This window comes from Pongo pygmaeus, chromosome 6 (assembly GCF_028885625.2).
Source record: "Pongo pygmaeus isolate AG05252 chromosome 6, NHGRI_mPonPyg2-v2.0_pri, whole genome shotgun sequence".
Lineage (NCBI taxonomy): Eukaryota > Metazoa > Chordata > Mammalia > Primates > Hominidae > Pongo > Pongo pygmaeus.
The window spans coordinates 89,088,221-89,105,001 of NC_072379.2; the positions used below are offsets into that span (position 1 = coordinate 89,088,221).

A 16,781-nucleotide genomic window follows, 5' to 3' on the forward strand; every position below is an offset into this window, starting at 1 on the left:
GCATGGTTTAGTCAATGCAAAAAAATTATGAAAGCTTTTATCTTTTCTCTGGAACTGACTTATGAATTAGATATATAATAGAATTTGACAATTCCCACTTAAGATAACACAGATATTAAAAGAATTTTACTTAATTGAGGTGATTTAAACTTAGGACTTTTTGCCTGCAAAAATTTTTCCTCTTAATCACCCGTATTTACTACTTCATAGTTGTTTGTCATTCAGGATTACGCACTTTTTAAAGACATTTGAGAAAGGTGAAATGATTCTGATTGATTGTCATCTTAATCCTTGTTTACTTAGTGTTGCTTAAAGATAAATGATATGCTATTAGATAGAAAATAATCTTAACAAATAGCAAATACTCTCAATTCACTGCAATAAGAAAAAGATAGGGCAGTGATTCGCAATGGCTTGTAAGACAAACTTAGGGAATTGTAGAGTGCTCTTAGAATTCAATTTACATGATTGGCATTTCTTTCAAATGCTCCACAATTCATACAGACAGAAACAGATGGGCCATCTGTTTTCAAGTTTCTCATCTCTTTATAGCTCAGACATATTTGTGATAGCCAAACGTAAATGGAAAAATGGCAATCCTCACATAAGGCTCCTCATCACTGATTGTCACCCTTTCAAGGTTAAACTTTCTTATGGGTGAAGATTCAACTTTCTAAGAGCAAAAAAATAGCTCCTAGCCCTATATCCACTCTACGTATGGACTTACAAAGATTCATGCAGGGCTATTTTAAAATAACAGGGTTGAGAAATTCCATTGATTCCAGCTTCCAAAGCAAATAGAGAAACGAGAGAATTTCTTTAACCTATTCTCTCTCCAAGTCCTCTGAACACATGATTTCACTCCATTATAATGCAGGAAAAAAGTTATTTTGTAAGGAAAGAAGGTACTAAGTCAAGGTGAAATTTGTGAAGACACCATGATGGGGTAGAGGTAGAATGAAGGTTTTGTTTTACCAAGAAAATTATCTTTATTAGTTTTATTGTTAGAGTTCAAATGTTTAACTTATTTCCTGGGTTATTAAAACAATATTCTATTCAAATATTGGCACCTTACATGTTATAAATCCTCACACCTTACAAAATAAATTTTCTTCAACAGTAAAATTTTGTCCAACATTTCTCTCTGAACTACAATATATACTTAGGGAAATCATAGGGGTAGATTCTTTAAGAAGCTTTATATAATTGTTTCTGCTATATGCACGATTTCCTTGCAGCTGTGGAGCTCTGCTCTCTTCAAATTTCAGGTGAGCTTCTGAGTCTGTTTTGCTCCCACAGTAGTACAGAAAGCAAAGGTGAGTGCTCACAACACTGGTTATATGAATACCAGGCATGTTGTTTCACATGCATTTTCTTCTTTTTGTTTTGTTGTAAAATATACACAACATCAACTTCACCATTTAACTGTCGTTAAGTTTACAATTCAGTGGCACTGAGTATATTCACATTGTTGCACAATCATCACCACTGTTTATCTCCAGAAATTTTCAGCATTCCCAATTGAAACTCTGTACACATAAAACAATAACTCCTTACCATCTTTCCTCCTGACTCCCGGTAAACCACTATTCTACTTTCTGTCTTTATGAATTTGACTATTCTAGGTATCTCACTTAATGGAATTATATAATATTTCCCATTTTGTGTGCAGCTTACTTCACTTAGCATAATGTTTTCCAGGTTCATCCATGTTGTATTATAGTTCAGAATTTCTTTGTAAGATCAAAAATATTTCATTGTATGTATATTTTGTTTATTCACTCATCTGTTGATAGATATTTGGATAATTTCCACCTTTTTGACAATTGTGAATAATACAGCTATGAACATTGGTGTAAAAATACCTGTTCAAGTTCTTGCTTTCAGTTATTTTGGGTGTATATCTAATAAAATGGAATTGTTGGATCATATGACAATTCTGTTTTCTGAGGAACTGCCACACTTTTTATCCACAGCAGCTGCACCATTTTACATTCCCAGCAACAGTACACAAGTGTTTCAATTTCTCCACATCCTTGTCAGCACTTGTTATATTCAGTTTTCTTGGGGATTGTTTAGCTTTCTTTTAGTAATAGCCATATTAATAGTTGTAAGGTGGTTTTGATTTGCATTTCCCTACTGATTAATGACGTTCATCATCTTTTCATGCATTTGTTGGCCACTTATCTTTTTTGGAGAAAAGTGTATTCAATCCTTTGTCATTTTATTATTTTACTTTTTTATTTGTTTGTTCATAATTTGTAGAAGTCCTTGATACATTGTTACTCTCTTGTCAGGTATATGATTTACAAACACCTTTTCTCATTCCATAGGTTGCCCTTTAAATCTCCTAACAGGATTCTTTGATGTAAAAAAAAGTTTTTAATTTTGATGAAATACAACTTATCATTCTTTTTCTGTTGTTGCCTTTGTCTTTGGAGTCATAGCCAAGAAATAACCAGCAAATCCAGTTATAAACATTTTGCCCCATGTTTTCTTCTGTGGCTTTCATAGTTTTTACTCATATGTTTAGATTTTTCATTCATTTTGAGTCAATTTGTGTATATGATATGTGTATAAGGTATAAGGTAAAGGATTCAACTTCATTTTTTTGCATTTGGATAGCCATGTTTCCTAGCACCATCTGTTGAAAGCACTGCCTTTTCCTCATTGAAAAGTTTTGGCACTTTTATTGAAAATCATTTGACCATATACATGAGGACTTACTTTCATGCTCTCTGTTCTATTCCATGGGTGTATATATCTGGCTTTGTGCCAGTACCACACTATTTGGATTACTGTACCTTTGTAATATGTTTTTAAATCAGGAAGTATGAGTCTCTCAACTTTGTTTTTTTATAGATTGTTTTGGCTATTCAGTTCCCCTTTCAGAGTCCATATGAATTTTAGCATTATTTTTGTACTCCTGAAAATACATCATTGGAATTTTGGGAGGAATTATACTGAAAGTGTAGATTACTTTGGGTAGTGCTAACATCTTCATAATAGTAAATCTTCTAGTCCATGAAAAGGGAACGTCCTTCCCTCCTCCTTGCTTTTGAGACTGTCTTAGATGGCACCTTTCTAATTAGGCTGCATTCATGTAACTCAGAAGCTAAACATGTTGTCTAGGGGTTTTTTCTGTGTGATGTTATGAAAATACATTATAAAAATAAAAGTGGCTGTACCTACTGAGTGCATACCTTCATAATAGCACTGTACACATTTCTGTTACAGAAAAAATCTACTAAGCTAATGTTTGGATGAAATGCTTTCTCTCTTTTTAAGACTATAAATTTATAATTATGTAATTATATAAATACATATTCATATATATATATGTGTGAGTTTAACAACATTTATAACTTTTCTGTGAAAAGCAGACAATCCATCCCACAAGGTCACTTCGTTAACTGCACATATCCATAAATGAAATAAATTTTCAAAAACATGGTTTATATATTCTTAGACCCAAATTCTTAGGTATACTTCCTAAGCAAGACATTCATGGAGAATATTCCTTCTAATTATCGATTCGCAGCCACCCTGTTAGGAACTCTTCTTTCTGTGCTTTTTCAAAAATGACCTAAAATGGAGCAATACTGAGTTCAATGAGGAGCAAGTTTAAATCAGAACACTGCCCATAATACTACTCTTTTTCAGAAACCTGAATAGCAATGCATGACTGCTACACTGATACAACTACATATCATCATCTGGCTGGCTGCTTGCTACAAAAACTGTAGAATTAGATGGTATCCTGAGTGGAGAGAAGAGCCTTATGATGCTGTGTGAAGAGAAACCATAATTTACCAGTACAAACAGCGTTCTATACAAATTCTACAAGACAACTTCTGGTCCTTAAGGCAGTGAGCACAGAGATAATCCATTTTAGGTCTATAAAAACCTAAGGACAATGAATTGTCATTACAAGTTTCTTCAATGCAATTAAAGATATTGCAGTCGAATACCATTTTGACAATAAAACTAGGCAGCTTTACAAGGAAAAGCTTTCCCAGGCAGCAGAGTACATTTTAATCAAATTCTACATTAAAACCTCATGTATTACAGAGAAAATTATTACGTAAAATGTAAAAGGGGCCTCTCTTTAAAAACTTTACTGTTTGGTATTCGTTAAGTGACTACGAAGTCCCCTTTTCATAGGAGATATGTCTCAGACAAGATTGATGAAATGTGGCAGGGCAGCATCAAGGCTTTGGGACCATTAATTTAAAATGCCTTTCCCTTTCATCCTCTGGTGTAAATTGCTGAGCAATCATCATTTTTCTTTACCTTTTGCTTTTGGTGATATAGTTTGTGTCATGCCAGGATCATAGTTTCCTGACATTAGTCATGAACCACTGAGTTCTTCTTTTTTACCTCATGCCCACGAGGGCACATTCTGTGAAGAGATACGGAAAAACTCAATCTCATGAGCTCTTCTTGAGGAATTTCATTTCAGCTAGGTACTTTACAAACCAGTGCTTGAATTTTTTCTTTTCATTTTAAAAGCTATAAAGAGGTCACTGCTGCTTTTAGGGATATAAAAACTTCAAAAGTAGTCATGCAGAAAAAATACTAAAGATGTTTGCTTTGTGGATACCTCAAACTCAAGTGCAGGACAGCAATCAATCTTCATTTAGCATCTAAACATTCATAAATCACACAACCTATGAGGCTTAATTGGAGAACACCAGCAAACAACCACGTTAAAGATTAGCGAATGATGGTTCCACCCAAAGAAAACGTATGCTGTCTTTAAAATAATAAGACACTAAAAATTCTAACGGTAATTTAAAAATACATGGATAAGTTATTTATACAACACACAACATAATTATTGTTTATTTAGAAAACTTTCCTTTAAACTGCAATAGATGTGTTCAATTTCAAGTTAAAAGCTTTTTGGAATAGAATTGGGTGTTTTTTCATTATTTTATTGTGCCTAAGAGCACATGTGATAGAATCAGAGATTTTGATTCATATTCAGTTCTTTAATGTCTAAAATATATTTCATACACTAAAACTCTCTGAAGTTCCTACCTTGCAGAGGTTTTATCCTGAATAAATCTTAATTATCCAAGGTTATTTGTCAATGACAAAATCATTGGTGGATTCAGAAGGAAAAAGTATCAAACTTTTTGTTTGTTTCTGTTTAAACAGAAAATTGACAGCCAATTGAATATTTTCTTTTTTTCAATAAATATTTGTTCCAAAAACAGCTACACCATGTCTGATGGAGATGGAAAGTCTACTCAGGCACACTAATTATATCATGTAAGTAATTTTTCAACAAAACATATTTTCACAAAGCTCGTGGAATTCAGTACTATATTTCAGAAAGGAGAAAAGTATCTTGACGTCATGGAAATAAATAGAAGAAACTATTAACTTAAAAAAATCACAAAGATACTATGTTAAATAAATAGATCTCTAAGAGAGCTAACAATACTCTATGTATATTTTTAACTTAGCCCTCACCTAAGAGTCACCTAAGAGAGTACTTTGCCTCATTTCGTATCCCTCCTTATTTCTACATTTCTCCTTTGTGCCTTCTCTTATTCCTCCCTCTCATGCCCGAATATCTCAGATAACTTTTTCTCCTAGAAGCCTTCTGTGATCACCAGCCCCCACTCCCGCACATACACATTTTCCTTTCCAAGCCAGATAACACCACTGGTGCTGCCACATTATTTTTGGTATAGCTCAAGTCAAACTACATCATAGTTCTGTGTTTACCGCTTCTCCATCTGCCAACCAGTAGACCGTGAGCATTTTGATGGTAGGGGTGGGGTCTTATATCTGGTGCTATCTTTCAGAACCTAGCACAGATCATAGCCCATAATCTTCACCTAGTTATTTTCAAAATATATTTTGAAATATATTTTGAAAATAATAAAACAACTGTAACAATGAATGTATAACAAAATTTATGTAATAATTTGTATAACAGACACATTTGATTTAAAAAAGGGGAAACAGTCTTTGTTTAAAAAAACATTTTAATGACTTCTTTGTCTTCGTCAGGGCAAAATTATTAAAGGTCAAAATTTTCATTGCAGAGGACAGCGCAAGCTAATTTTTGTGTACAAGGAGTTATCAAGAATATTTGTGCCAAAACTTAGAAAAAAAGGAAAATTTCACAGAGGCTCAGAATATAACAATAAACTGGGGCCATAGAAGGAGCATGACCTGTAAAAGGTTTCCCCTGGCATGGGATGGATGAATTTTTGAGTGGTAGCTAATATGACATTTTAAGCTGCTGCCCACAGTGTACAGTGCTATAAACCACTTCCATCGCTTCAAATAATTAATACTTTGACTATACACAACTATCATGAATTTGTGTCCATAGAGGTGGGAGGAGATGAGAGCAGCTATCAATATGCAAACACATTATAAATCTATGAGGGAAGCACTTGCACATGAGATTCAGTGTGGAGATGGACAAATCGGCAGAAACCAGGTATCAGAGGAAGAGCTTAGAAGGAGAAATGACAGCTCTCAGATATTCTCAAGAAAGTAGAATAAAGGTTCCAGCCATATTATTTGAATATTAAAATAAAAATAAGAGTTTCCAGGAGGCTAAAAGTTTTCAGGACAGTAAGACTGCAGTTATGTGTATTAAAAACACATAAACATTTCTAGTCTAAGAAAGTTTTAATGTCTTGGAGCTAGTTAATAACCAGCAAAACATTCCCTCAAACAATCTGGACCCACATATTTATTTAACTAATAGTTAAGCTTATGTGTAAAATGTAGTAACAAGGTAACATAACACACTTGAATAGTCCTCTTCACAAAGTTTACCTGTAAGGGTAAACTTGCCATAAACACTGACAATGACAATACATAAGAAATGTGTACTACATAATAAGAAAGAAACATGAATCTTACCGAGTTGAAGGGGACACTTCAGAGAGGATGATCTTGGTATACAAATGAAAAGTCAAAAGTCAGACAACCTCTAGAGTAAGAGAGCTCACAAAGCAGTCAAAAAAGCTGAATGCATCGGGCAGGTGAATGATACTCACTACCAAAGATAATGAACTCTTTTCAATCACAGGTGAAACCTTAAAAGAATACTACATCTCTATACAGGAACAAAGATTCCACTTTCAGAGATTTAGCTGGAATTATAATTCCTTAGTGGGAAGACAACATGAAAGAAATAATATGTCCACCTCTCCAGTTTTTAGATTAATGCAGATTGAAATGAGTGCCATAGAATTCCTCCCAACATTATCATTAGTCTGTATTTGTCTTGAGCAAGTGAAGGGTAATGAATAATGTAAGCATCCTACATCATGAGAATCAGTATCTAAAATGCAAAAAGTTACTCTTTGATGTGACATTAAATCTGAAAGTCTCCAGAGGTAGATTAAAGGCCAAACTGTGTGACACTTCCTTCAATTCAAAGTCAGAAATATTATAATCACATATATGGTGAGCCACAAGGTGGCAAGCCATTTTAAGAGTACTATACATAGTTCATAGTGACTAGAGACAACAGCATAAGGCAAATGCCAAGACAACAGCCATATTTCATGGTGATATCTATGGATGGCTCTGTGTGACTCAGCCCTAGCTATTATTACTTGCCACAAGTCAACATTAGTTACATAAATAAAATAAGATACATGAAAAGATTTTGGTCTTTTAGTAAAACATGTAACATGAACATTGGAATTATTGTTGAATTGTGTATTTGTTATATGCATGAGAAGCCTCCATTTTTATGAATAATTTTCAAGGTAATGAACTTTTTGGACATATTTTATGTGTTTATATCCATTGAATTTATAAAATAAAATTTTCATATGAGAGAAATAAAAACATACAAAGAAATTACTGTCATTATCATTTGAATTTCTAAGGAAAATTCTAGATCCAAGTGGGCTCCAATTGTTTAGTTCATGTTTTCCATGATAAGTATTCACAGAAATGAATACTTTGTATTGAACACTTACTTTTGCTGCTCAGAAATCTAGAAAGCAATCGCCTGATGTCAGATTCACTGCTGTGAGATACAATCTGCCATTAACAAAATGTGTTCTTCTGTTTTTCTATTTCATATTGAGCAAATCTATAACTACAGATATAATAGTACTCCGTATATATATATATATATACACACACACACATACGCACACACATTCACTTATGTATTTATATAAATGAAGAGACTAAGTATTTTAGAAGTAAATGATCAATTATCATCTTCTTTTACATTTATTTTTGTTATTAAATAATTTTTTTAAGACTAAGAAGAAAGTTTAGGAACCCAGAGAAGGAAGAACAATTAAATAAATCAATAAAATAACAGTTTAGAGTTGAATTTAATCATACATATCAAGGAAAATTTCAGTTCAAAATAATACTTTTTTTCTAAAATCTCATCCACCTAAAAGTCAAATTCCTCAATTGTGAGAATAATATAAAATTTTTGAAAACTTTAGTCATAATTTTCTATCATAATTAATGCAAGAATACCAGAAAATATTTTTATCTACTTATTATAGACCTTGAATATTTGATTAATTCATGTGTTAGATAACCTCTGCATGAAAGAAACACACATATACAGATTACTTTTCAGGTAATATTTATACACTGATACTGTATCAGTGTATAATTGTGTTACCAATATGAATTCACTTTAGCCTTTTTATTCTGCCTTGAAGTAAGTATGCATTGATGCTAGAAGTATTGTTCAAATAGAAAATCATAATGCAATGGTTGTCAATCCAAGGTTTCTTAAGTATCAAATTAGAAAGAAAGCAAGGTTTTAGACATCTCAATAAACACAAGCTGTGAGTATGTTCTCTTATTATACCACAAAATGTGTTCTGGATAAACTCTAAGATGTGGGGAACATAAAGCGCCAAAGGGGCCAGAAGTTTCTACTTTAAATGGGCTTCCTTTCGTAAACAAAAAATATTAATGCTGAGTCACAAAATGAGGAATGGTAGAGTGACGTGTTCAAAGTCTAATCATTGAGCTTTCATTCATTTGCAATTCAAAGTGTATCAAAAGATTTATTTTTCATCAATAAGAGACAGATTGTCAGAACTCCTATTTTTAGGCAGTATTCATCTATAAGGAAGAAAATAAGTTGCTCTAATTAATGCAGCATGAATAAGTCAAGGCACAGTTTGCTCTATCTGAAATTGAAGCTTTATGCCACAAGAAAAGTGTATGCAACAAAAGTAAAATAGACTTGTTAGCATTTATACAGAATTTTAGAGAAACCCAGAATGGCATGGAGTCTTACCAATACGATTTTCACAGTATGAGATAACATTTTCTATTAATATGTTCATAATTAATTCCAGAAGAAAATATACTACATTTAATATTTTTTTGTGTGTTCCTTGGTCCATCATATTAAAAAACTATATCCCAGTTAGAAGTAGTCCAGTTGAGGGCAATTTTCTCTGCTTTCAGACTAATTTAGCTTAGAAAATTAAAAGTTTAGATGGCAGACATTTCTCTAACACTTAAGATATTATAATTTTCTTTCTTTTTAAATGTAAAATTAAAATTTTGAAATATGGAAATAAAGAGTGCCATGAATATTATTATTGCTATGTTATTAACTTTAGTGATATGAGCAAGGTGCTAATAGCAAAGCCAATGACATAAACCATGTTTTTGAAATTTTCTTTTATTTATGTATGTGTGCAATTAACAATGACATAATTTGGTTGATGTAAAAGACACTTAGGACACTTAGATTGATTCCATATCTTGGCAATTGTTAATAGTGGTGCAATAAACATAAGGGTTCATGAATCCCTTCAATACACTGATTTTCTTTCCTTTGGAATAAATACCTAATAGTGGGATTGCTGGATCATATGGTAGTTCCATTTTTAGTTTTTTGAGAAACCTCCATACTGTTTTCCATAATGACTATACTAATTTGCATTCTCACCAACAGGTAACAGGAGTTCTCTCTTCTCCACATCCTCACCAGCATTTGTTAATTTTTGTCTTTTTGATAAAAGCCATTCTTACTGGAGTAAGATTATAGCTCGTTGTGGTTTATTTGCATTTTCCTGATGATGTATGATGTTGCTCATGTTTTAATCCACCTGTTTGCCATGTGTATATCTTCTTTTGAGAAATGTCTATTTAGGTCCTTTGCCCACTTTTAAATTAATTTTTTTTTCCTTTGAGTTGAGTTTCTCGTATATTCTGGATATTAATCCCTTGTTGGATGAATAGTTCGTGAATATTTTCTCCCATTCAGCAGGTTGTCTTTTCACTCTGTTGATTCTTTCCTTTGCTGTGCAGAAGGCCTTTTAGTTTAATAGAGTCTCATTTGTCTATTCTTGTTTATGCTGTCTGTGTTTCACAGGTCTTAGCCACAAAATCTTGGCCTAGACCAATGTCCTGGACTATTTCCCTAGTATTTTAACTAGATGAGTCTGAATTCAATTATAAGTGTTAATAGTTTAATATCCAAAAATAGGCTTTTTACTAAAGATTTGGGTAGAATGTAAAATGATGAAAAGGAAAAAATTTAAAAGCTAGTATATAAATCATAATCAGTTGGGATTTGGATTACAGAAAAGTTAAGAATATGAGACTGAAATATACATCAAGCAAAGGCTTGCTTTTCCAGCTAAATAGAATTCTTTGAAATATTTGCTTTCAAATATACAAAAGCAAAAGCATGCTTTTCCAGCTAGACAGAATTTTTAATATTCTTCACATTTGTTCTATAAATTTGGGGGCTTCTGGATAATATTCAGCTCCAAAAAGACGTTAAAGCCTCTCATGTAGATAAAATAATACTTTTCTTTTTTTATTATTATTATTATACTTTAAGTTTTAGGGTACATGTGCACAATGTGCAGGTTAGTTACATAGGTACACATGTGCCATGCTGGTGTGCTGCACCCATTAACTCGTCATTTAGCATTAAGTATATCTCCGAAAGCTATCCCTCCCCTCTCCCCCCAACCCACAACAGTCCCCAGAGTGTGATGTTCCCCTTCCTGTGTCCATGTGTTCTCATTGTTCAATTCCCATCTACGAGTGAGAACATGCGGTGTTTGGTTTTTTGTTCTTGCGATAGTTTACTGAGAATGATGATTTCCAATTTCATCCATGTCCCTACAAAGGACATGAACTCATCATTTTTTATGGCTGCATAGTATTCCATGGTGTATATGTGCCACATTTTCGTAATCCAGTGTATCATTGTTGGACATTTGGCTTGGTCCAAGTCTTCGCTATTGTGAATAGTGCCGCAATAAACATACGTGTGCATGTGTCTTTATAGCAGCATGATTTATAATCCTTTGGGTATATACCCAGTAATGGGATGGCTGGGTCAAATGGTATTTCTAGTTCTAGATCCCTGAGGAATCGCCACACTGTCTTCCACAAGGGTTGAACTAGTTTACAGTCCCACCAACAGTATAAAAGTGTTCCTATTTCTCCACATCCTCTCCAGCACCTGTTGTTTCCTGACTTTTGAATGATTGCCATTCTAACTGGTGTGAGATGGTATCTCATTGTGGTTTTGATTTGCATTTCTCTGATGGCCAGTGATGATGAGCATTTTTTCATGTGTCTTTTGGCTGCATAAATGTCTTCTTTTGAGAAGTGTCTGTTCATGTCCTTCGCCCACTTTTTGATGGGGTTGTTTGTTTTTTTCTTGTAAATTTGTTGGAGTTCATTGTAGATTCTGGATATTAGCCCTTTGTCAGATGAGTAGGTTGCGAAAATTTTCTCCCATTTTGTAGGTTGCCTGTTCACTCTGATGGTAGTTTCCTTTGCTGTGCAGAAGCTCTTTAGTTTAATTAGATCCCATTTGTCAATTTTGGCTTTTGTTGCCATTGCTTTGGTGTTTTAGACATGAAGTCCTTGCCCATGCCTATGTCCTGAATGGTAATGCGTAGGTTTTCTTCTAGGGTTTGTATGGTTTTAGGTCTAACGTTTAAGTCTTTAATCCATCTTGAATTGATTTTTGTATAAGGTGTAAGGAAGGGATCCAGTTTCAGCTTTCTACATATGGCTAGCCAGTTTTCCCGCATCATTTATTAAATAGGGAATCCTTTCCCCATTGCTTGTTTTTCTCAGGTTTGTCAAAGATCAGATAGTTGTAGATATGCGGCGTTATTTCTGAGGGCTCTGTTCTGTTCCATTGATCTATATCTCTGTTTTGGTACCAGTACCATGCTGTTTTGGTTACTGTAGCCTTGTAGTATAGTTTGAAGTCAGGTAGCGTGATGCCTCCAGCTTTGTTCTTTCGGCTTAGGATTGACTTGGCGATGCGGGCTCTTTTTTGGTTCCATATGAACTTTAAAGTAGTTTTTTCCAATTCTGTGAAGAAAGTCATTGGTAGCTTGATGGGGATGGCATTGAATCTATAAATTACCTTGGGCAGTATGGCCATTTTCACGATATTGATTCTTCCTACCCATGAGCATGGAATGTTCTTCCACTTGTTTGTATCCTCTTTTATTTCATTGAGCAGTGGTTTGTAGTTCTCCTTGAAGAGGTCCTTCACGTCCCTTGTAAGTTGGATTCCTAAGTATTTTATTCTCTTTGAAGCAATTGTGAATGGGAGTTCACTCATGAATACTTTTCTTAAGGAGAAATTTTAGCTACTCTTTATAGTAAAAAACTACATTCTTGTTTACATGGAATATCCTTTAAAAACTCATTTTTTTCTGTTGAGGACTCAGAAATATGAGGTTTCTCATGGAAAATATATTGCATCAGGTAGCTATATAAACTCATTCAAAAAGTATTTACCACATAGTTATTTCAAAAATAAAAAAACCTTTTCTTTCCTTTTTTTTTTTTTTTAATAGAGACAAGATCTCACTATGTTGCCCATGTTGGTTTCAAACTCCTGAGCTCAAGACATCCTCCCACCTCAGCCATCATAAGAGCTAGGATTATAAGCGTGAGCCACCACTGTCCAAAAATCTCCTTTTCTAAGACGTATTCAAAATGACTTTGTTCTCCAGTCTTCTCTCACTATACTTAATAATTCCTGTCAGACTCACGTAATTCTTATCTTGGGGAAGTGTCGTCTAAAATATGCTCATTTTTCAAATTATAAAACCAAATAGTGAAAATAAGTGAATTACCCACTGTTAAGAATTTAAACTCCATCTTTTCGCCCATTAACTTTTTTTAAGAGCAAAGCTGAAATATTATCAGTGAAGAAAATAATTTTCTTAGGAAAGAAAACTAAAGATACCTTAACAGGTGAACCCAAAATCACACATTTTAAACACTGCTCCTTTTTTACTTGGACATTTTTGGAGTACAATGTGATTGATATTTTTGCAAGGCAGTAGGTGCATTAAATATCTGCTCATGCCAACAGGTGGAAAAAAAAAAACAAACATGTTTTAGAAAGAGTTTCTCTTATAGCATGCTAATTGACATCTTTGTGAGATAAAAGGTAACATTTAACTTTTAAGAAAAGAGACACACATCCCTCAAAGTTAGCTTAAAGGATTCTATTCATTAAAACAATGAGCAATATGAATACAATCTCTTGCTGACGTGTTTCAAGCCTTATTTTTCGCTGACCCTCAATTATTTTAAGAGTAACAGCAAACAGAAGTAAGAAAGAATAACAACTTGAAACAATTCACACTCCTGTTTTGGCTAAAATGGCTATAGAGTGAGACAGACAAATTAGTTTTCTCTGATTCTCACTTTGGAAAAAAAATCAATCTTTATTCACTTTAACAATGCAGTTAAATTAAAAAAAAAACTGAAAACTTAAACAATTGTATCCAAGAATTTCAAACTTTTCTGAAAATATCTATTTTTCCTTATGAGTGTTTAAACCATAAGTATTTTATCAGTCAAACTTTCAAATGGTAGTGTGGAAAATATTGAAAGAGGGGCATACATTTTAATATAGCAATTTCATTTCAACAAATGTAGTCTATGGAAATAATCAGAGTTTTACTCAAATATGTGGACAAAAATATCCTCAGAGGTGACATTCATAATACAGAACAATTGGAAGAAAATAAAATGATCAACTGTAAAATGTTAGTGATTAAAAACATTTCATATCTGTAAAATAGAATGCAATCATTAAAAATTATGTGTAGTATTAAACATATATTATGAAGGAATGAAAATCCTTCTTATTTTCTATGGGGAAGGTAGACAACCTTTTTGTTTTGGGAGACTAGGTCCTCTTTGTCTTGAGTGAGTATAAACAAGAATCTTAAGATTCTATGATCTGGAACTTATCTAATAATCACATTCATGCAAACAGATAACCAAGCTCTATTATCCAACATTCATTCAGTATTTTCTTATTAAGCATTGCCTCTTTGCTAAAATTATCTAAACAATGAAGATACAAAGATGTACAAAATAAACAACCTCAATTCTAATATCACAGTGCTCGGAGGTTGGGGGAACATGACAGAAAATCAAGACAGACAATAAATACATAAATAAAACCTCAAAGCAATTTTAAATAATGTGTTCTATTTTTTAAATGGGGTCAAACAAAAAGATAGGTGTTAATTGGAGGGTTATTTAGAGAGAGTAGTGAAGGAAGATCTATCTAAGAAAGTGACATTAGAGCTGGGGACTTGTAAAAGTCAGGGAAAGGGACATTCCAGATTATGTTAATATAGCCTAAGATCTCTGAACAAGGAATGAGTTTGACATGTTTCAGAGCAAATCAGAAAGAAGGAATATATGACTGTATCTGATTGAGCAAATTGGAGAAGGAAAAGTACATAAATTTCGAGTGGAATACTGGAATCGAATCACATAGGGCCTTTAGGTCTCCATAAGGTTCAAGAGATGAACAAACATAAAGGAGAGAAAAAATTAGGAGAAGCTCTGAGTCTAGTGGACCAGACAAATGATTCAATCCTGACACCAGGTAAGAGTTGGTCTATGGCAGTAGGAAGCGCTTGGACTTCCTATACCAATGCTAGTCTTTTTATATAATAGGTTAACAGGATTCCTCCCATTGCCTGTACCCGGAAGTAACACTTGCAAATCAATCAGGTACCATGTGGTCAGTATTCTTACTGTAGTTGCCACTCTCCTTTGTATCCATTCAATGTGTGAGGTGGACTCAGTCCAACAAAAATCGAGGAAAAGTGTGTTTTTATTCTTTAGAAACCCAACTTTTTTGCCACAGTGTTCCCTAAGCTGGGAAAGACAGATAAAAATATCAAAGGCATCTATGGGAATTATAGATTACAGTGTCTTTTGTTTGGAGTTTCTTGCTCTAGTACTTTCCAAGTTTTCTGGCATGAACTGTTTTATTTTGATCATTAAGAATAAAAGCTGTTAAAAATCAATCAATAAAAGGAAGGTCTTTCCCCTTCTGTAACCTGCATTAATATTAGATTTATAAAAGCCTGAATACGTCATTATAATCAGCTATATCAAAGTACTAAAACATAACAGATATTTTAACAGATAAGACAAAAAAATCACAAATCAAATTTGCACATAAAAATGATTTTATGTGCAATCATTTTTATGTGACTGTTATGAACCACATAATTGTAATATGCATTTCCTACTTATCCACCTTGGTCCCATGCATGGTTATTAATAAACTGCTTTTATTTTAAAAATAAAAATGCACACAAGTCATCATTTTGAGGCCTCGACAGTATTCTATTTCTCTAAAAATTTCAGATAGATCCAAAGAACAACAAGGAGAATGCATGCATATTAATGATACTAATGACAATAATTCTCACAATGTGAATATGGCACAAGCCCAGTCAAATCATACTAATATGTATAGCTCAGTCAACAAAGCCAATAGGACTTTACGAGACCCATCAATCTGAGAAGTGAGCTTTACCAAGTCTGCCAAAGAACAGCCACATTTCTCTCCCATGGAATCAGGGACTCCTCCAAATGACATTTCAGAGGTTGAAATGCCATTGCTTTGTAGCTAAATGAATATTCTCTTAAGCATTTCCTTTCCAATATATGAATTTCCAGGAATGAGATACCACCCACTACCAGCTGGGTACAGATATAAATAAAGAGAAACTCACCCTTGGATATGAAATCAATTTTTTTAGTGTTTATATATTTTAAACTTGAAGTTTCATTTATTGAAAAAAAAGTATCCTTTTAGAAGTTATTCAGAAATATGTTAAAGAATGCAGGAGTTGCCTACATTTACATTAATGGGTTTTGTTTTGTTTTAAAGTTTGAGTTCAGTGCAGTTGGTGAGTGTCTGATGGTCATTTTGCTCATCTCCATAAACCAATCTCCTGTGTCCATGTATATATAGTTTACAGAAATCTGTATTTTTCCCAGAAACCTTTTGTAATAAAGATGTTGAACTTCTTGAATGTAAAAGTAATTTTTGCAAGAGAAAGTAAGTACATCTTAAAACTTTCAAGAACTTTTGGAGATATTACCAAATAAAATATATTATTGCTATCATTGCAGAATCAATGACAGAAATAATAGACATTATATACGTGTGAGAGTGTGTGTGTGTGTGTGTACACAAAATATATTTTTCTCTGAAGAAGGAATGTAAAGGTAACAGGTAAGATTCAAATTCAGTTTCTATTCCAAATCATATTTAGCATAATTACTGACCAATGGTTCTATATTAATACAAAATGTTGAAGCAATGTCCACAAGTGCATACCTATCAGATTTTCTTTAATTTTTTATTTGGAAATGTTTTTAAGGAGATAGAGAAAGCATTAAATGTGGAATAGCAGAGACTAAGCACTAACATAGAAAAGAAGCATCATCCTTCCGATGTATGGTCCTAG

General features: G+C 33.3%; 1 protein-coding gene across 2 annotated transcripts in view; it reads right to left on the minus strand.

Annotated features, from left to right (window-relative positions):
* ZNF804B (zinc finger protein 804B) overlaps positions 1–16,781 on the minus strand; it is a 594,384-nt gene that overhangs the window by 375,943 nt on the left and 201,660 nt on the right. The window lies entirely within an intron of this gene.